Genomic DNA, 17,114 nt, shown 5'->3' with positions numbered 1-17,114 from the left:
ATTCTCTCAAAAGAAGAGAAAAATAAGTCAGGATCCTTTTCATCAAAATTTGGAACAAACTTGGCAGCCTTGGCTAGGTCAAAAGGCGCTGAAAGAGAAGAGGGACTCGGTACATTTAAATGCATAGAGTCACGCAGAGTTACTTCAGCCTGTAGGCGGCGAGTTTTCGCTTCTTCTAGATCCAGCTGAATTTTAAGTAACTCCAGCTGCTGTGAGTAAGTGGTAAGAGCACGGGAGTGAGGTAACGAGGCATCGTTATTTGCAGTTGAATGGAGCTGAGCGTCCACCAAAGGCGAGGAGGGCGGCGCGCTAGGCAAAGTGTGTGTCGATGTGCGTCGCCGCTTGATTCTCACTCGTTTCGCCAATGCGCGGCAGCCCTGGTTGCTCATTTGAGCCCTGTTCATCCCCAGTTACATACAAAAGTTGGCACACAAACTCAATTAATTCGGGTTTTCGAATACCCTTTAAATCAGTTTCCTCAGCACCCAGGTACAGTGCTACAACACGGAGTTCAGGAACTGTGAGAGTCTGTATGCTCTCTGGAGAGGGCTCAGTGGAAAGGAACTGTTGCGCCGCGTCTACGTCGCTGATAGGCATCTTTACACTGCTTAATTACTGCCTCAAAAACAGCAGAAAATCCTGGCGAGGTCGCCAAAATATATCTGTTACGTCCTACAGACACAGTGAGATTAAAGGCCTGCGTAACTCCAGGGAGAAGCCACGTCCTCAAAGAAAGAATCCACTCTTGACGTGGTCACTGCAGGTGAACGGCTTCGACTGCCGTTCAGTCTACTGGACGAACAGGTATACAAGAATAACATAAATAACAAGATGTGTGTGCAACGGATTCAAATAAAAATTAGAGCGTATAGGTAAGAATAGTTTAATAACAAAAAAAAAGGTAATAACAAAGAAGATAATGGGGTAACGTACACGCTTTAGGTAACGCTTAAGGCATAAGCTGCCACAATAAAGAGACTTGCCACTGATGAGAGTGGATGGCTGAGTAAGGCAAGAACTCAGGGCAGGGGCTGGGAGTCAGTAGTTGAACATTGCAAAGCACTATAATAAATAAGTGTAGACAAGGGTGAATTGTCAGAGAATATGTGGTGCAAGGTAGCTTGCACTAATCCTGCGAAATGGGGGTATTCGCTAGCAAGTGTTGACAAGGGTGAATTGTCAGAGTATATGTATGCGTAACACTCTACAAAAAATAGAGCCTGCGTCGTAAATGGCGACGCGGGTGGCACAAAAATTACCATAAAGGGTACAAAATAATGATACTGGCTATTACAACTGGCAGCACAGGAAAGGTAAATGATCACAACAAGAAACTAATCATACAAGACTCACTCAAATGTAAGGGATGGGGGAAAACCCAAATAAATCCCGGAGTCCTGGGGCACTAATCTCTCTCTCGCCCAAACCAACTCTAGACTGAGGAGCGCGGGGGGAGTGGAAAGGGACGCCCTGCAGGCGTGAGAAGGCGGGAAACGCTCATAGCGAATCAGAATAGAGGCAAGAGAGAGAGAACAGCCAATGGGGACAGTGGCGGGTAAGACTTTGAATTTTAAAATGCATTAGAAATAAAAGCTCTAATACCCTGTAGCCCCTATTCCTCTTTACTAATGCATTTAGGCTTCCTTAGTTTGGGTCAAGATTTCACTAACTTACTCCCAGATCCCTTTCACCTCTGATCTGCCTATCGCTGTGGAGTCTAAACTTCAACACCCGTGTAATGGGTTGCGTGTTCCTACACTAAGTACGCTACACACTTGGTGATGTTAAATTCATCTGCCATTTCTCAATGATTAAGCTGACAGTTTGATTTGAGATCCTCCTGCAGAGCTCTAGCATCCTCCCTGTCCTTATAAAGGTGCATCCCTATTTTGGTGTCATCCGCATAAATTTACCTATGTCACTAGTTATCCATTGTCTATATGCTGATGTAACAGATAATGAATAAAAATAGCGAGACTAAGCTGAACCTTAGGGAGCCCACTGGTAACATTACCCCATTCTGATTTTTTACCGTTAATGGTAACCCTCTGTTTCCTGTCGCAAATCCGCCCTAATCAATCAAATACCTTCCCCTCTAATCCACCCATGAGCCCTGACTTTGTTTAACAGTCTCTGGTGAAGTACCTTATCGAAGGCCTTACTAAAATCAAAGATAAACTACATCGTAACTCTCATCATTGTCAGCTGCCTCGTATACTCTATTGTAAAAGGATAAAGATTAGTAATGCATGACTTTCCTTTAATAAATCCATGCTGTGAGTCGTGAATTAAATTATGTCTGTCAATATGGTCCCTAAAACCCTAATACTATCTGCTATTATTGACACAAGCAATTTAACTGAACAGGAGAAAGCTGAAAGTACATGTCAACAAGAGTAAAGTGATGGTTTGAGTGAGTAGAAGTGAGGTTGTAGATTTTGTATGCCCATATAAATTGGAATTGAATGTGAAAAAGAATGCAAAATAATTTTGAATGGTGAAGAAATGGAGGAGGTAAATGAGTTTAAGTACCTTGGATCAGTTATGTGTAAGCATGGTGGTATGGAGGGAGAGACAAGAGAAAGGGCATTGCAAGGAAGAAGGGTGGTAGGGTCTTTGGGACGAATCATGAATGCCAGAAGTGTGAGCATGGAGGTAAAGAGGGATTTGAGAAATACAATAATAGTACCAACCCTCACATATGCAAGTGAAACGTGGGCCTGGAATGAAAGTCAGAGGTCTAGAGTGCAAGCAGTGGAAATGAGTTATTTGAGGAGTGCTTGTGGTGTGAGTAGAATGGATGGAATGAGTAATGAAAGTGTGTACGAGCATTTTGGTGGGAGCTCCTAGGAGCAGGCGTCCATGAAATGATGATGATGATGATGATGATGGGTCTAGAACAATGTTTTCAAAGTCACAATCAACAAACTAGCTCTGTCTTGCCCCTAACCTTAAAAATCATCAAAAAATGAGAACACGCCAGGTTTGCCAAGACCCCCAAAGCTCCCCCAGTAACAAATAAGATCACTAGGTTTTGCCGAAGTAAACACTAAAGCTTCTTCCTCCTCTTCCTCCTCCTCTCAGATCAACCGCACGTGCAAGACATGCCAGGCTCTGATGTCCATTGTGGAGGAGATCGGAATTCCTATCATGAGGGAGACACACAACCGCACCACACCCTCACCGGACATGACAAGCTATTGCCATCCTGTGATCATACACCTCCAGGTTGGTCGTTGGCTTGAGAGAACCGTACATTTTCTCCTCAGTTCTGTGTCTTAATTTTAGGTTTGTTTGTACATCAAGCTTGATATTTGTCATCCTGAAGTCCCCCTCACTGCCATGACTCTACTCTTGCTCATTCCTATGCTATCCAGATCCCTTATGCAAGGGTTAACCACCATCTTCATTCTTTCATCCCTATTCTATCCAAATCCCTTATGCAAGAGTCAAACAGCATCTTCATTATTTCATCCCTGTACTGTCCAAATTCCTTATACAAGAGTTTACCAGCATCTTCATTCTTTTATCCCTTCCACTGGTAAACTCTGAAACAGCAATAGCCTCCCTTTGTCTGTATTTTTACTCCTGCTCATCCCTATACTATCCTGATCCCTTATGCAAGAGTTGAGCAGCAGCATCTTCATTCCTTCATCCAGCAGGGAGTTCTCCAGGCACACGCCAGCATTGCCGCCAAGGACTTCACACTGCACTGCCCGAAACACCCGTCGAGGGTGATGAGGATGAGGAGACAGTCAAGATTGTGCAGTGGGTGAAGAGCAATGAGCCAATGGTAGGAATCTTGTCTCTCTGTCTGTATCTTAAATGTATTTGCCCTTCACTTACCCTGTTTGAAAAGTCTCTTGTCATAGAAGTTGCTGCTGGGACTTTGATGGAGTGTTTCGTGATCCTGGTGATGGCTTTACATGGCCTTTGCATCTTGAGCGGGGAAAACACCAATGAACACCCGGTTAGTCTTTTCTGTGGCCTTGGGAAACAGTCATGGTGGGAGCCTGACACGTTAAGGATGACCTCACTTTGTTGTAGAGAGTCTCATTAGTAAGGAAGCATGTATGAATTTTCTGAGGCAAGACCTATAGTAACTGTTTGGGGCTTTGTTAGGTTAGGCTAGGTTAGCTTCTCAATATTCTGATGTAATAAATATTCTAGGCGAGTACAGGCTGATTCAGTGTTTTAAAGAGACAGCCAGCACCTCACAACAGTCATCTGAGGCAGTGCACTTGAAAAGATTGGCATTTCCTTCTTTTTATTTATTTTTTCTTTGGTCGAGATGGAAGTCATGGGCACCCAGTTTATGAATCATTATGTAAGACACTGTATTTCTGTGCCTCAGTCTGTGTTGAGTTCCCTGACCCTTGTTGCTGTTTGCCCAGTGCTTGCCACAGGAGGGAAAGGGAGCAGAGCCTATTGTGGGGAGTAGAAAGACTGGTTTTGTGGAATTTGTGTGTAGATGTAGTGGCTGGGTGTGTGTCTTACTTGTCTCCTTCACCTGCATACCTCCTCCTCTCTCAACTCTTGCTCAGTCCTATACTATCCAGATCCCTAATGCAAGAGTTAACCAGCGTCTTCATTCTTTCATCCCTTTCGCTGGTAAACTCTGGAACAGCTTCTCTTCGTCTGTATTTCCACTCCTGCTCATCCCTATACTGTCCAAACCCTTTATGCAAGAGTTAACCAGCAACTTCATTCTTTCATCCCTTCCGCTGGTAAACTCTGGAACAGCCTCCCTTCGTCTGTATTTCCACTCCTGCTCATCCCTATACTGTCCAAACCCTTTATGCAAGAGTTAACCAGCACTTCATTCTTTCATCCCTTCCGCTGGTAAACTCTTTCCTTCCTTCCTCTTGTTCTTTTTCTTTCTTTCTCTTTCCTCCCTTCCTTTCCCTGCCTTCTGTTCCTTCTATCTCTCTGTCTATCTTGCCCTTGAACTCCCTCCTTTGCCCCCAATAAACAGTAAAAAAAATATAAAAAAAATAAAAAATTTGTGGAGGCAATGGCAGCGTCTTCAACATTAACACGTCCCTTCCTTACTTACCCCCAGGGAGCCACCATCAAGCAGGACGACCACTCCGGAGCCATCATCATCACCCGCATCATGCATGGCTGACTGCTCCGGCCTCATCCATGCTGCCGACGAGGTGCAGGGGTCAACACCTTCAATGTGGAGGGCAAGACACCGGCGGATGTCCACAAGATGCTGGTGAGGGAGGGAGGGAGAGGGAAGGGGGGAGGAAGAGAGAGAGAGAGAGAGAGAGAGAGAGAGAGAGAGAGAGAGAGAGAGAGAGAGAGAGAGAGAGAGAGAGAGAGAGAGAGAGAGAGAGAGATAACTGTTGGTCAAATTTTATTCTCTCTTTTGCCTTGCTTTTCCTGTATACTTGCTCTGGATGAAATAAAGCTATCATTACTATTATTAATATCATTATTTATTTTCCGAGCCCACAAGTAACCAGCCCACCTCCTGTCCCTTTCCAGGTGCAGGCGGAGGGCACCATGACCTTCAGGCTGCTCCCGGCCAGCAGCTCGGTGCACCTCAGGGAGAGCAAGGTGAGGGTGCACGCCTACTTCCACTATGACCCCAAGGAGGACAACAAGCACATTCCCTGCAAGGAAGCCGGGCTGCCCTTCAACAAGCTGGACATCCTGCACATTGTGACCCAGGATGACCCCTACTGGTAAGCCCTGGTGACCTCATAATGAAGCTTTGTGGCTCTCAGGTGATCCAGTGTCCCGCTTGGCCTGCCCCACTCATGGGGAGCTATGCGGCTCAGGCCAACTGAGTGCTGGTGTGTGACATTGCCCCTGCAGCACCCTGCTAGACCAGAGGACTTGACCGCTGCAGTGGTGCATTCCGTCCACTGGTGAGTCACACAGCTCCCCGTGGGTGTGGGGGTGAAACACACTGACACTGGATCAGCTGGGCGCACCAAACACAGCGTTCCACACAGCAGCCCCATCACAGTGCTCCCCCAGCAGCTCTTATAGGCGACCCTTTACTGAAAACAACAATCACAGTCAAAGGAAACATTTGTAGAAGGTGCTGCAAAGGTGTCACTGGCCACTCACATAACTACATCGTCTGCCTTATGTACAAACACTGCCCCCCGTCTGCACAACAACAGGCCAGCCCGAGGCAGGGCTGCTGCAGCACCAGAGGGGGCTGCCGTGTGTCTCGCTGGGTGTGGTGGTGGGGGTGGCAGTGGTCACGGTGGCAGAGGTCTGGGCTTTCAGTGAGCAAACACACTCCCAACATCTGTATTCAATAGAGAGCACACACAGTCAGAGCTTTTTCGTTGCTTTCCTTATTGGTGGTTATGTTCATCTATAAATGTAGGTTGGGTTGTTTAAAGCACATGAGACAGAGCACAAAAAGGCATTTTCCAATGAGTTCTTGTCTGTTTTTATTTTTTATTCAAAATTTTCACCCAAACTTTGGTCCAACCATTTCAAATAGTCTGTTTGGACGGCGGATTTCTTGGGTCCTTTCCTCCCCTCTGCTCTGCCGCTCACTCCCAACACCTGTTTTTCCCTCTCATGTGTTAGCTACAGGTAACATAGGAGAGGGAAAAACAGGTGTTGGGGCTGTGTGGCAGAGCAGAGGGGAGGAGAAGACCCAGGAATCTACCGCCCAAACGGACCATTTGAAATGGTTGGACATTTTTCAGCCTCTTAATATCACTAGAGCCAGGGCCCCACTGTAGACCCTGAGTCCCCTCCACGGAGTATGAACACTAGGAGACAGTAAAGTAAGGGAGGGCACGGACAGAACAATGCCTGATGAGCTAACAAGAGGTGTGTGTTGCTTCTTGCCTTCAAATCACCAATGTCAGCAGGAAAAACATTCTACACTACAAGTAGCATCAGCCCCTGCCATCCCGGCAGACATGCCCACTAAGCCCCACAGCCACCTCACCCTCCAGGCCAACATCAGCATCAGCTCCAATTTCTAACACTTGCAGGCTAGCCGTTGTTGGCGAGAAGCTGGGAAACTCTCTTCAGCTCGGTGTTCGCGGCTGCCCATGTTGAGTTGTGTGTGAGGTCCCTCTTGACAAAGGCGCTGATTATGCTGCGCATATATCTTTCGGGGCATTCCCTAGCACCGTTGACACAGAACCCGAGGTTAGTGGCTTTCACGTACACTTCTGTTCAAAAAGATGTGTCCTCACGGTGCACCATGGTGTCCAGAAATGGGAGCTTCTTATTTTGTTCTATTTCATGCGTGAAGTTTAAGCAAGAGTCGTTCTTGAATTCGGTGATTAACTCGTTGATGTGGCTCATGGTGTCAACGCTGATGAAGATGTCATCGACGTACCTCGCGTAGATTTGTGGTTTGAGTTGAGGGTGGCGTGCAAATAGCCTTTCTTCGATGGACCTCATGTAGAAGTTGGCGAAGAGGACGCCGAGGGGTGATCCCATGGCCACACTGTCTCACTGCATGTACACCTTGCCGTCGGGTCCGTGAAATGGTACTTCTTTAATACATGCTTGTAGAAGGAGGTGTAGCGAGGCTTCGGGAATGTTGAGTGGCTCTTCGTCTTCTAAGTGGTAGATGCGTTGACATATGAGATCTATGGATACGTCGATCGGTACATTGGTGAAGAGTGATTCAGCGTCCATGGATGCCATGATGTTGGAGGACAGGAAGTCTTCAGGAGATCGAGGAACTCTGTTGTGGACTTCAAACTGAAGGAGGCTGGTGTGAATGGTGTGATGAGTTCGTTGAGGCGCTTGGCGAGTTTGTAAGTAACTGATGGTGTCTGGCTGATGATGGGACGTAGGGGGTGGCCTTCCTTGTGGGTCTTGACGTTGCCATAAGCGTAACCCAGTTTGTGGTCGCCTTCGATGAGGGGGAGCTTCGTACTGCTGTTGTTGTTAGTGTGGCGGATGATACGGTTCAACTTCGTCTTAATATCGTTCGTTGGGTTTCTTGTGATTCTGCTGAATTTTGTGGTGTCGGTCAGGATGGTTGCCATCTTATTCAAGTAGACATCTTTGTCAAGAATGACAAAGATAGATGACTTATCGGCCCTGCGGATGACAGTGCGATCGTTGCTCTTCAGTTCTTGGGCAACAGTTCGAAATTCAGGTGTGAGGAGGAGCTGCGCTGGTGTCCTCTTGTTATCTTTGCTTCTCGGATGATTTCGGCTTGTAGGTCAGGTGATGTTGTTACCCTCTTGTCGTTCTCGAGCTTTTGAATGTCTTCGAGTAGCATTTCCAGTTCTATGCGCTTGGTGAGCGTTTTTCCTAAGGAGGAAACACATGGAGGACAACACCATAATATTGACAAGAGAAAATAACAAGAGACTCAAAATGACCGAGGCAGTGCTAATTTACACCCATAAACCTGCAATAAACATACAGCATCAACCCGACACGTCACTCCCGACAAAGAGGCAGCAAGCGCCAAGCTAAGCTATGATTGGCTGAGAGCCGCGCACACTAACGTGCAGGCTCAGCGAGGCAATATATAGCCCATACTAACACAATCCCTCGAAGAAGAAGAAGCAGCTCACTCACTCCTTCTCCTACACCTGCAAAGAGAACATCTCCTGAAGATGGCCGAAAGGCCGAAAGACGTCTTGAGACATGAATCTCCATTACCTACAACCAGAAGACCGCGAAACAGTGCGTGAAATAGAAAAAAAAAACTTATAAAGAGAATAATGCAAAATCTGCTGTTGATTTTAATAAAGCGTGTATATATATATATAAATATATATATATATATATATATATATATATATATATATATATATATATATATATATATATATATATATATATATATATATATATATATATATATATATATATATATATATATATATATATATATATATATATATATATATATATATATATATATATATATATATATATATATAAGAAGATAGATAGATAGAGATAGATATATAGATAGATAGATATATATAGATAGATATATAGATATAAATATAGATATATATTCAATACATTTACATCTCACAACTTCCCTGAATATATAAAGATCCTATAAACAATGAATGGCAGTGGACCCAACACGGATCCCCGCGGAGCGTCATTCATTAGGCTGTCCCGGTCCGATTGCCTTCCGCTGACTGACTGATGACATAAAATCATTAGCTCTCTGTAACCATAAGGTAACATGCTCTTTCGGCCACCTCTTCCGATTCTTACAGGAGCAGCGAGTAGCGGGCTTTTTTATTGTTTCCTTTTGTTGTGCCCCTGTGCTGTGTCCTTTGCTGTAAAAGAAAAATAATAAAATAAATCACTAACCAGCTGTCATACAACCCTAAATAAATACACGGGCAAGTAATTATTATACACGAAATACACTTCCCAAAAAGTGAATGACGGAGAAGCCAACCAAGACAAGACCTTCGACTCTCTCCTCCACCATCCCCACCACCACCCATCAATCCCCACCACCAGCACCACCACCCATCAACCCCCACCATCACCCCACTGCCCACCACCATTCCGACCCCCCCCCCTCCCCCCGCACCACCACCCCTCTCAGAAGCATCACCTCACCGCAGAACAATCCAGGGCGTGGCATTCGCTGACGAAACGAAAATATCACAACCTTTAATGGCAATGGTGCTACTGCGTGTGTGTGTGTGTGTGTGTGTGTGTGTGTGTGTGTGTGTGTTCCCTAACCTAACCTAACCTAACCTAACCCCTGATGCCCCCTAACGAAATCCAGGAACTGGCGTGTTCGTGGATGGTTTATAAGAATCTAGCAAGGGTTTACTAGGCACGTCGATCTGAAGCTTGAGAATCAATTGTTACCTTTTCATTAGAACAGTCTTGCACTTGTTTGATCTTCCCGTGAGTTTGATAATATAGATACACACTTCTTAACTTATTATTAGAACAGTCTTATTCTTGTTTACTCTTCCCTGGGGTTTAAAAATAGAGAACCACTTGTTAACTAATCTTTATGACTTTCTTACTCTTGTTTACTCTTCCCGTGGCTTTGAAACTAGAGAACCACTTGTTAAACCTAATGTGGTGTGTGTGTGTGTGTGTGTGTGTGTGTGTGTGTGTGTGTGTGTGTGTGTAAATATTTCACGACGCGCACTTTGAAAACAGGATCAGCTTTTAACGAATAATCTGCCTAGCAAGAGCTTACGCATTTTTACGTAATCCACTCCCTCCATTATCACATCACCTGTTGTTGTTGTTTTTTGTCCTGCTTTTTCACGTCTCTACAAGTAAGATGGTGTTGCCTCGGTACAAAATTCGTGCAAGTTTCTCAACGTTATTTACTTTTTTATTTTACTTTTTAAATCTAAGAAAATAAAAGTATCGGTGATGAGTCCGTAGATTTATAATGGACACAAGGCCTTGAGGATGTCAGCTGGTGTGCATTTTCGTGGTGAGCGAGACAAAAGATGAGAAGTTAATTTGAAGTGATTTATATATTTACACGTAGTAGCGGTATTGGAAAAAAAATAATCTTCAGCTCATATTAATTATGGAAAACGAAGGGAGTTAACATATAATACGGAGTTTTCGATTACTGTTTTATTTTATTTTATTTTATTTATGTTTTTGCTTTAGTTGTTGTTAGGTATTATTTTTCTTCTTACTCTCCTCGTTGATTTTGTTGTCATTATTATTATTTTCCTCATACTTCTTCTTCTTCTTTGTCTTTTCTTCTTTGTCTTTTCTTCTTCTTCTTCTTCCAGGACGCTAGCGTTCTTCAGGATGAGCTAGACAGACTATATGATTGGGCGGGGAAGTGGCAGATGGAATCCAATGTCGGGAAGTGCAGTATTCTGAGTGTAGGTAGGAATAACCCCTCACACAATTATATACTCCTTAAATGACACTCCGCTGAGTAGGTCTGGGTGTGAGAGGGATTTAGGAGTCTTAGTGAGCACTGACCTCCGTCCTGGAGCTCAGTGCATTCAAGCTAAGAATCGTGCAAATAGGGTACTGGGTTTCATCTCGAGGAGCGTAAGCAATAGGAGCGCTGAAGTCATCCTCAAACTCTACATAGCATTAATTAGACGTCATTTCGATTATGCGGCTCAGTTCTGGTCATCTTACTGTAGAGTGGATATCAAGTAGTTAGAATCTGTACAGAGGATGATGACAAAAATGATTCAAGGGGTGAGAAACTTGCCTTATGAAAATAAACTGAAGCATTTAAATTTATACGCTCTAGGAAGGCGAAGGTTACGAGGTGACTTGATCGAGGTTTATAAATGGGTGAAGGACTTTAATAAAGGGGATGTAAATAGGGTTTTGGTTGTAAAAGAGCAAGGTAGAACACGTAGCAACGGTTTTAAGCTAGTTAAATTCAGATTCAACAAAGACACAGGCAAGAATTGGTTTGCCAGTAAAGTGGTGGATGAGTGGAGCAGGCTTGGGAGTCATGTTGTGGGTGCCAATACCATAGATGCATTGAAGAAGAGTTTGGATAAATTCATGGATAGTGAGGTTAGGTGCAGTTAGACTTACAGGAACTGCCTTGTATCGGCCAACCGGCCTCTTGCAGACTCCTTACGTTCTTATGTTCTTTTGTTGTTGTTGTTGTTGTTTCTGTTCTTGTTCTTGTTCTTCTTCTTTTTCTTCGTCTTTCATAATTTCTTCTTATAATTAATGATCGCTTTGTCCTTCCATTTAGTTATCGATATGTTTCTCTGTCTCTATCTTGCACTTCCTTTAGACAATTAGTCTCCCTTCCTTCCTCTTACCTCCTCACTCCCTCTTTATGCCTCCTTTTATTTTTTCCCATTCCGTTCTTTCTATCAATGGTCTAATGTCGGCTGCAATTAGTTTAACGTCGGTGGCAGTAAAAGCATTCGAGTCTATTATAGATGAAAATATCCGTGACCACCTAGACTCCTAGAGAAACAGCCTGATCAATGGTCCCCACCTTGGGTTCATTGATCAAGGCTAGATCTTGTCTGACTTTATTGTTTTTTCTTTTTACAAAAAGTGTCAAATACGTAAGGACGACAGTTATGATATTGCATATCTTAATTTTAGTAAAGCATTCGACAAAGAACCTCACCAATAACTTTGACAACAATTAAAGCCCACGGGTTTGAAGGTAGATGGATCATGGTGTGGTTCAGTGACAGGAAGCAGAGTTCTGGGCTCAGGTAGTACATGGGGATAATGGGATTGGGTTCGAGGTACTAAGTCTGATGCAAATATCAAGATACTTTGGGTGGAGCAGGTGCGGGAATTCCCTACCCGGCAGCATTGTCGCTTCAACCACAACAAGGCATACCATTTTATATGTGGGTTGTTTAGTATTTGACATAGTCTTTAAATTTTTGTATATGGTAAAACAAGTCTATATTATGTTGTGAATGTATCGAATTTTAGGATAGTAACGATGATTTATGTATGGAAATGAATTCAACCGTGTGCTACCCAGCGACGTTGTCATGTCTATGGTCAAGGTCGTTGGTGACCCTGTGGACCTCGGGTTGCCCCGGGCCATTATTCCCTGGTAGAGAGGAAGCGGGTGAGAGAGGGGGAGGGAAGGTAGCGGTAGCCAAGGTCCAGCCCGTGAGACAGATGCAAGGATTTCTTGACAACATTTTATCAGTGTCTTTACCGATACCCTCGCTACACTTGACCCGATAAAAACAGTTATATTTTGTGAGCTTTGTTCTCCGTTCATTTTGCAATTGGCAAGGAAGCTATAATATGGCCCCTCGGGCCAAATTTGTGGCTTTACCGTGTAGCAGCGACGGGCCAAATTTGTGCCATGATATAAACCCCCAAAAATAGATGATGCATAAACCGATCACAAAACGCTTTGATATATATTATGAAATGATTTGTGTGAGTGATGATTTTTTTTCTCATTTTTCTCGCTTAGAAGGACCATTAAGAAACATGATCCCTGCGGCTACAGGGTTAATAGTCCCCTCATATCCTTGTGTATCCGTGTTATTTCCTTCACCTCGTTCTCCACTGCTCTCCCTCTCTCTCTGTCCCGTTCCCGGTCTCCCTCAATCCTCTCTCTCACCTCCCAACCCTCCCTCCCTCCCAGCCACTCACTCCCTTAATCCCATAATCGTCACTCCCTTAATCCCCATAATCCTGTGATCGCGATATTATTGACAATTAGTCCCGTTCTAATGCGTTTACAAACCCAACTCATTAATCGATTCCTACTTCTCTCTCTCTCTCTCTCTCTCTCTCTCTCTCTCTCTCTCTCTCTCTCTCTCTCTCTCTCTCTCTCTCTCTCTCTCTCTCTCTCTCTCTCTCTCTCTCAAGATTAAGTAATATGTATAGTGTTTTGATGTGTTTCTGTTAATATTTTTGAAACTATGAGGTTTGTGGAGAAACGAGAGAGAGGAGGAGGTGGAAGTGGAGGTGGAGAAGGAGAAGGAGGAGGAGGTGAAGGTGGAGGTGGAAGTGGAGGTGGAGAAGGAGAAGGAGGAGGAGGTGAAGGTGGAGGAGGAGGTAACTTTATTCTCTCACAGTCCTCATATAAGGCAACCACGAGGTCTGTTTTTTTTTTCTTTTTAAAGGAGGAGGAGCAGGAACAAAGAAACACAAAGTGAGAACAAACAACAGCAGGCCTGCTGGTCATTACGAGGCTGTTTGTGATAAGCTACACTAACTATCTAATCAAAGGTGGAAGATGAAGGACAGCAAAGGCGAAGGCCGTGGTGAGCAAATCAGGGAAGTAAAGTAACGGAACAGGCCGAGGCAGCAACACTATAATATAGTCGCCAAGTCAGTCAGTTCGGGGCCTCGCCATTCGCGCCAATCCGGGCAGAATCTTGGCGGTTCAGTCTCCTTCCTTCGCCCTGTCAACTTCCCACTTTCGTCACATCACTTTCCTTCCTTTCCTCGTTCCTTCCTTCCTTCCTTCCTTCCTTCCCTCGTTGTTGCTTTCCTTCCTTCCTTCCCTCGTTGTTGCTTTCCTTCCTTCCTTCCCTCGTTGTTGCTTTCCTTCCTTCCTTCCATCGTTTCTTCCTTCGTCCTGTCATTTTCTCCATCCTCCCTTCCTCCTGTCATCTTCCCCCCTTTATTCCTCCCTTCCTCTGTCACCTTCCTTTGGCCTTCGTCCTGCCATCCTTGATCCAACAAAAACGGTCTCCGGCGCCTTCACTGTATTTTCGATTGATTTGAATTAATCCCGTCTGGAATTTTAAGAGGCTCATCTTGCTATCCACCCTCCTCGCCTCGCGGGGCTGGGGAGCGTCAGGGGGCCCAAGGCCTTCCTGGCGAGCGTCGCAGGGCTCAGGGCTCCGGCAGGGCGCCTCGGCTCCCCCGGAGCGTCCACGGAGGTGTCGGAGATCCCGAGGGTCCGGGGGTGGGGGCGTGAAGTGGCAGCAAGACATGCAGTTACTGACCTCTTATTAGCCAGACGACGCGTTAATGACACGTTCCAATGGAAGGTTCGACGCATGGGGAGGTACAATTCCCCTAAGCAAGGCAAGTGTCATGCCAACTACGATAAAAAACGAAAAATACACAAAAAAAATACAAAAACAAAAAATCCAAAAAAAATTGTCTTGTTTTGCTTTGTTTAAAGCGTCTTGTATGTTGGTATGGCGGGTCTTCTCTGGGGAGAAGGAGACTAACGCGTTTCAACATACAAAACCAGGAAAAGACGACATGGAAACACCGAGAGAAGGAAGGGGAAGAAGGGAACACCAGAAGAAGGAAAATGAAGAGAAGTAACACTAGAAGAAGGCATATGAAGTAACACAAGAAGAAGGAAGTTGAAAAGAGTAACACAAGAAGAGGGAATTTGAAAAGAGTAACACAAGAAGAGGGAATTTGAAAAGAGTAACACAGAAGAAGGTATTGAAAAGAGTTACACAGAAGAAGGTATTGAAAAGAGTAACACAGAAGAAGGTATTGAAAAGAGTAACACAGAAGAAGGTATTGAAAAGAGTTACACAGAAGAAGGTATTGAAAAGAGTAACACAGAAGAAGGTATTGAAAAGAGTAACACAGAAGAAGGTATTGAAAAGAGTAACACAGAAGAAGGTATTGAAAAGAGTTACACAGAAGAAGGTATTGAAAAGAGTTACACAGAAGAAGGTATTGAAAAGAGTTACACAGAAGAAGGTATTGAAAAGAGTAACACAGAAGAAGGTATTGAAAAGAGTTACACAGAAGAAGGAATTTGAAAAGAGTTACACAGAAGAAGGTATTGAAAAGAGTTACACAGAAGGTATTGAAAAGAGTTACACAGAAGAAGGTATTGAAAAGAGTTACACAGAAGAAGGAATTTGAAAAGAGTAACACAAGAAGAAGGAATTTGAAGAGAAATAACACAAGAAGAAGAAATGTGAAGTAACACCGGAAGGAAAATGCAGAGAAGTAACACTAGAAAAATGAAAATGGAAATGAAAAGAATCATCCACCTTTCGGCCCAACCCACCATCACAAAATTATGGGCGAGTCTCTTCTGGGAGGAAAGCGGCTCGTTCAGACCCAGGAACACCAGAAAGGATGAAAGAAACATCAAGAAAAGGAAAACAGAAAAGTCATCCACCTTTCGGCCCCTGGGGCCACAGGGTGAGTGACAGTGAATCTCCTCTGGGGAGAAGGAGGCTAACCCACACAGTCAAGATAGAGGATAGAGAAAGGAAATTAAATCATCGAGAAAAGAAAATGAAAATACAATATCAAGAAAATAACTAAAAAGTCATCGAGCTTTCGGCCCTGGGGCCTGGGGCAGAGTGACAGGTGAGTCTTCTGGGGAGGAGGAGGCTCATCCACAGCCAACAACACCAACAGAAAGAAAAGAAAAAACATCAAGAGAAAAGAAAAGAAAACATCAAGAGAAAAAGAAAAGGAAAAGAGAAAAACAAAGTAAACAAAGCAAAACAAGACAAAACAAAAACAAAACAAAATAAAACAACATAATAAATAAATAAATAAACAACCCAATAACAAACAATATAATTTAGCTACTGGGACTGCTCAAACGATCGAGATCAGCTTGGAAGTGTTCTTTATCCGTTATCGTAGTGACTCTGCTGGCTATGTTTGTGTCGTCGGCAAATTTCGATATTTTACACGATAGCCCCTCGTCAATGTCATTTACGTACACTAAAACAGAACAGGTCCCAACATCGACCCTGTGGAACACCGCTTTTGACATCTCGCCAGTCAGATAACATAAGAACATAAGAACGTTGGAATCTGCAAGAGGCCGGTAGGCCTATACAAGGCAGTTCCTTTGACCCTAAACTCCCGTGTATCTAACCCCACCTAGTATCGCTGTCCATGAATTTATCTAATCTATTTTGAATGTGACAATTGTATTGGCACTCACCACATGACTGCTAAGCCTATTCCACTCATCCACAACCCTGTTGGTAAACCAATTTTTGCCTATGTCCCTGTTAAATCCGAATTTATCCAGTTTAAACCCATTACTTCGTGTCCTACCTGTTCTCTTACCAACAAAACCTTATGAATATCTCCTTATTAAAGCCCTTCATCCATATATAAACCTCGATCATGTCTCCACGCACCTTCGCCTTTCTAGAGAATGCAAGTTTAACTGTTTGAGTCTTCCCTCGTATGGCAAGTTTCTCAACCCTGAATCATCTTAGTCATCCTCCTCTGCACTGATTCTAACATTTTGATATTCATTCTATAGTAAGGTGACCAAAACTGAACCGCATAGTCAAGATGAGGTCTAACTAATGCTAAATATAGTTTGAGGAAGACTTCGGCGCTTCTGTTGCTTGTTTTGAAGCCTTACTGGGTGTCGGAGATTGCATGATTGTCTTCTAGAAACTTAACAAGTTTGTCTCTAATGATCTTTTCAGTATTTCTCCTGCCACTGATGTCAAACTTATGGGCCTGTAGTTTAATGCAACACTTTTGTCTCCTTTTTGAAAATCGGTGTTACGTTCGCCATCTTCCAGTCTTCCGGGACCTTATTCAGTTGAGCTGACCAGTTGAACATATTAGTGAGTGATTGAATTATTTGTTGTTTAAGCTCTTTTAATGACCGCGAGGACAAACTGTCAGGCCCCGCTGACTTGTTCGTGTCGAGTTTGTCCAAATACTTTTTCACTTCTCCGCGGGGGCCCTCAGCAATGGTTTCGATGTCCTCGACTGTGAATACGGATGCTAAGTTA

The 17,114-nt window shown here is 44.0% G+C and overlaps 1 long non-coding RNA gene across 3 annotated transcripts; it reads left to right on the top strand.

The window, feature by feature from the left end:
- The first annotated feature begins 3,247 nt into the window (after nt 1-3,247).
- LOC126992840 (uncharacterized) lies at nt 3,248-6,298 on the top strand. Of its 3 annotated transcripts, none has more exons than XR_007747119.1 (4): nt 3,248-3,288; nt 3,663-3,793; nt 5,063-5,221; nt 5,494-6,298. It is a non-coding gene; the product is annotated as an uncharacterized LOC126992840 (long non-coding RNA). The 3 variants fall into 3 exon arrangements; XR_007747118.1 differs by having other exon boundaries at nt 3,660-3,793; XR_007747117.1 differs by lacking the exon at nt 3,248-3,288 and having other exon boundaries at nt 3,398-3,793.
- Nucleotides 6,299-17,114: the final 10,816 nt, after the last annotated feature.

The sequence above is a fragment of the Eriocheir sinensis genome, unplaced genomic scaffold (genome assembly GCF_024679095.1).
Source record: "Eriocheir sinensis breed Jianghai 21 unplaced genomic scaffold, ASM2467909v1 Scaffold507, whole genome shotgun sequence".
NCBI lineage: Eukaryota > Metazoa > Arthropoda > Malacostraca > Decapoda > Varunidae > Eriocheir > Eriocheir sinensis.
The sequence above is the reverse complement of the archived record's forward strand: the minus strand, read 5'-3'. Positions and strand labels throughout refer to the sequence as shown.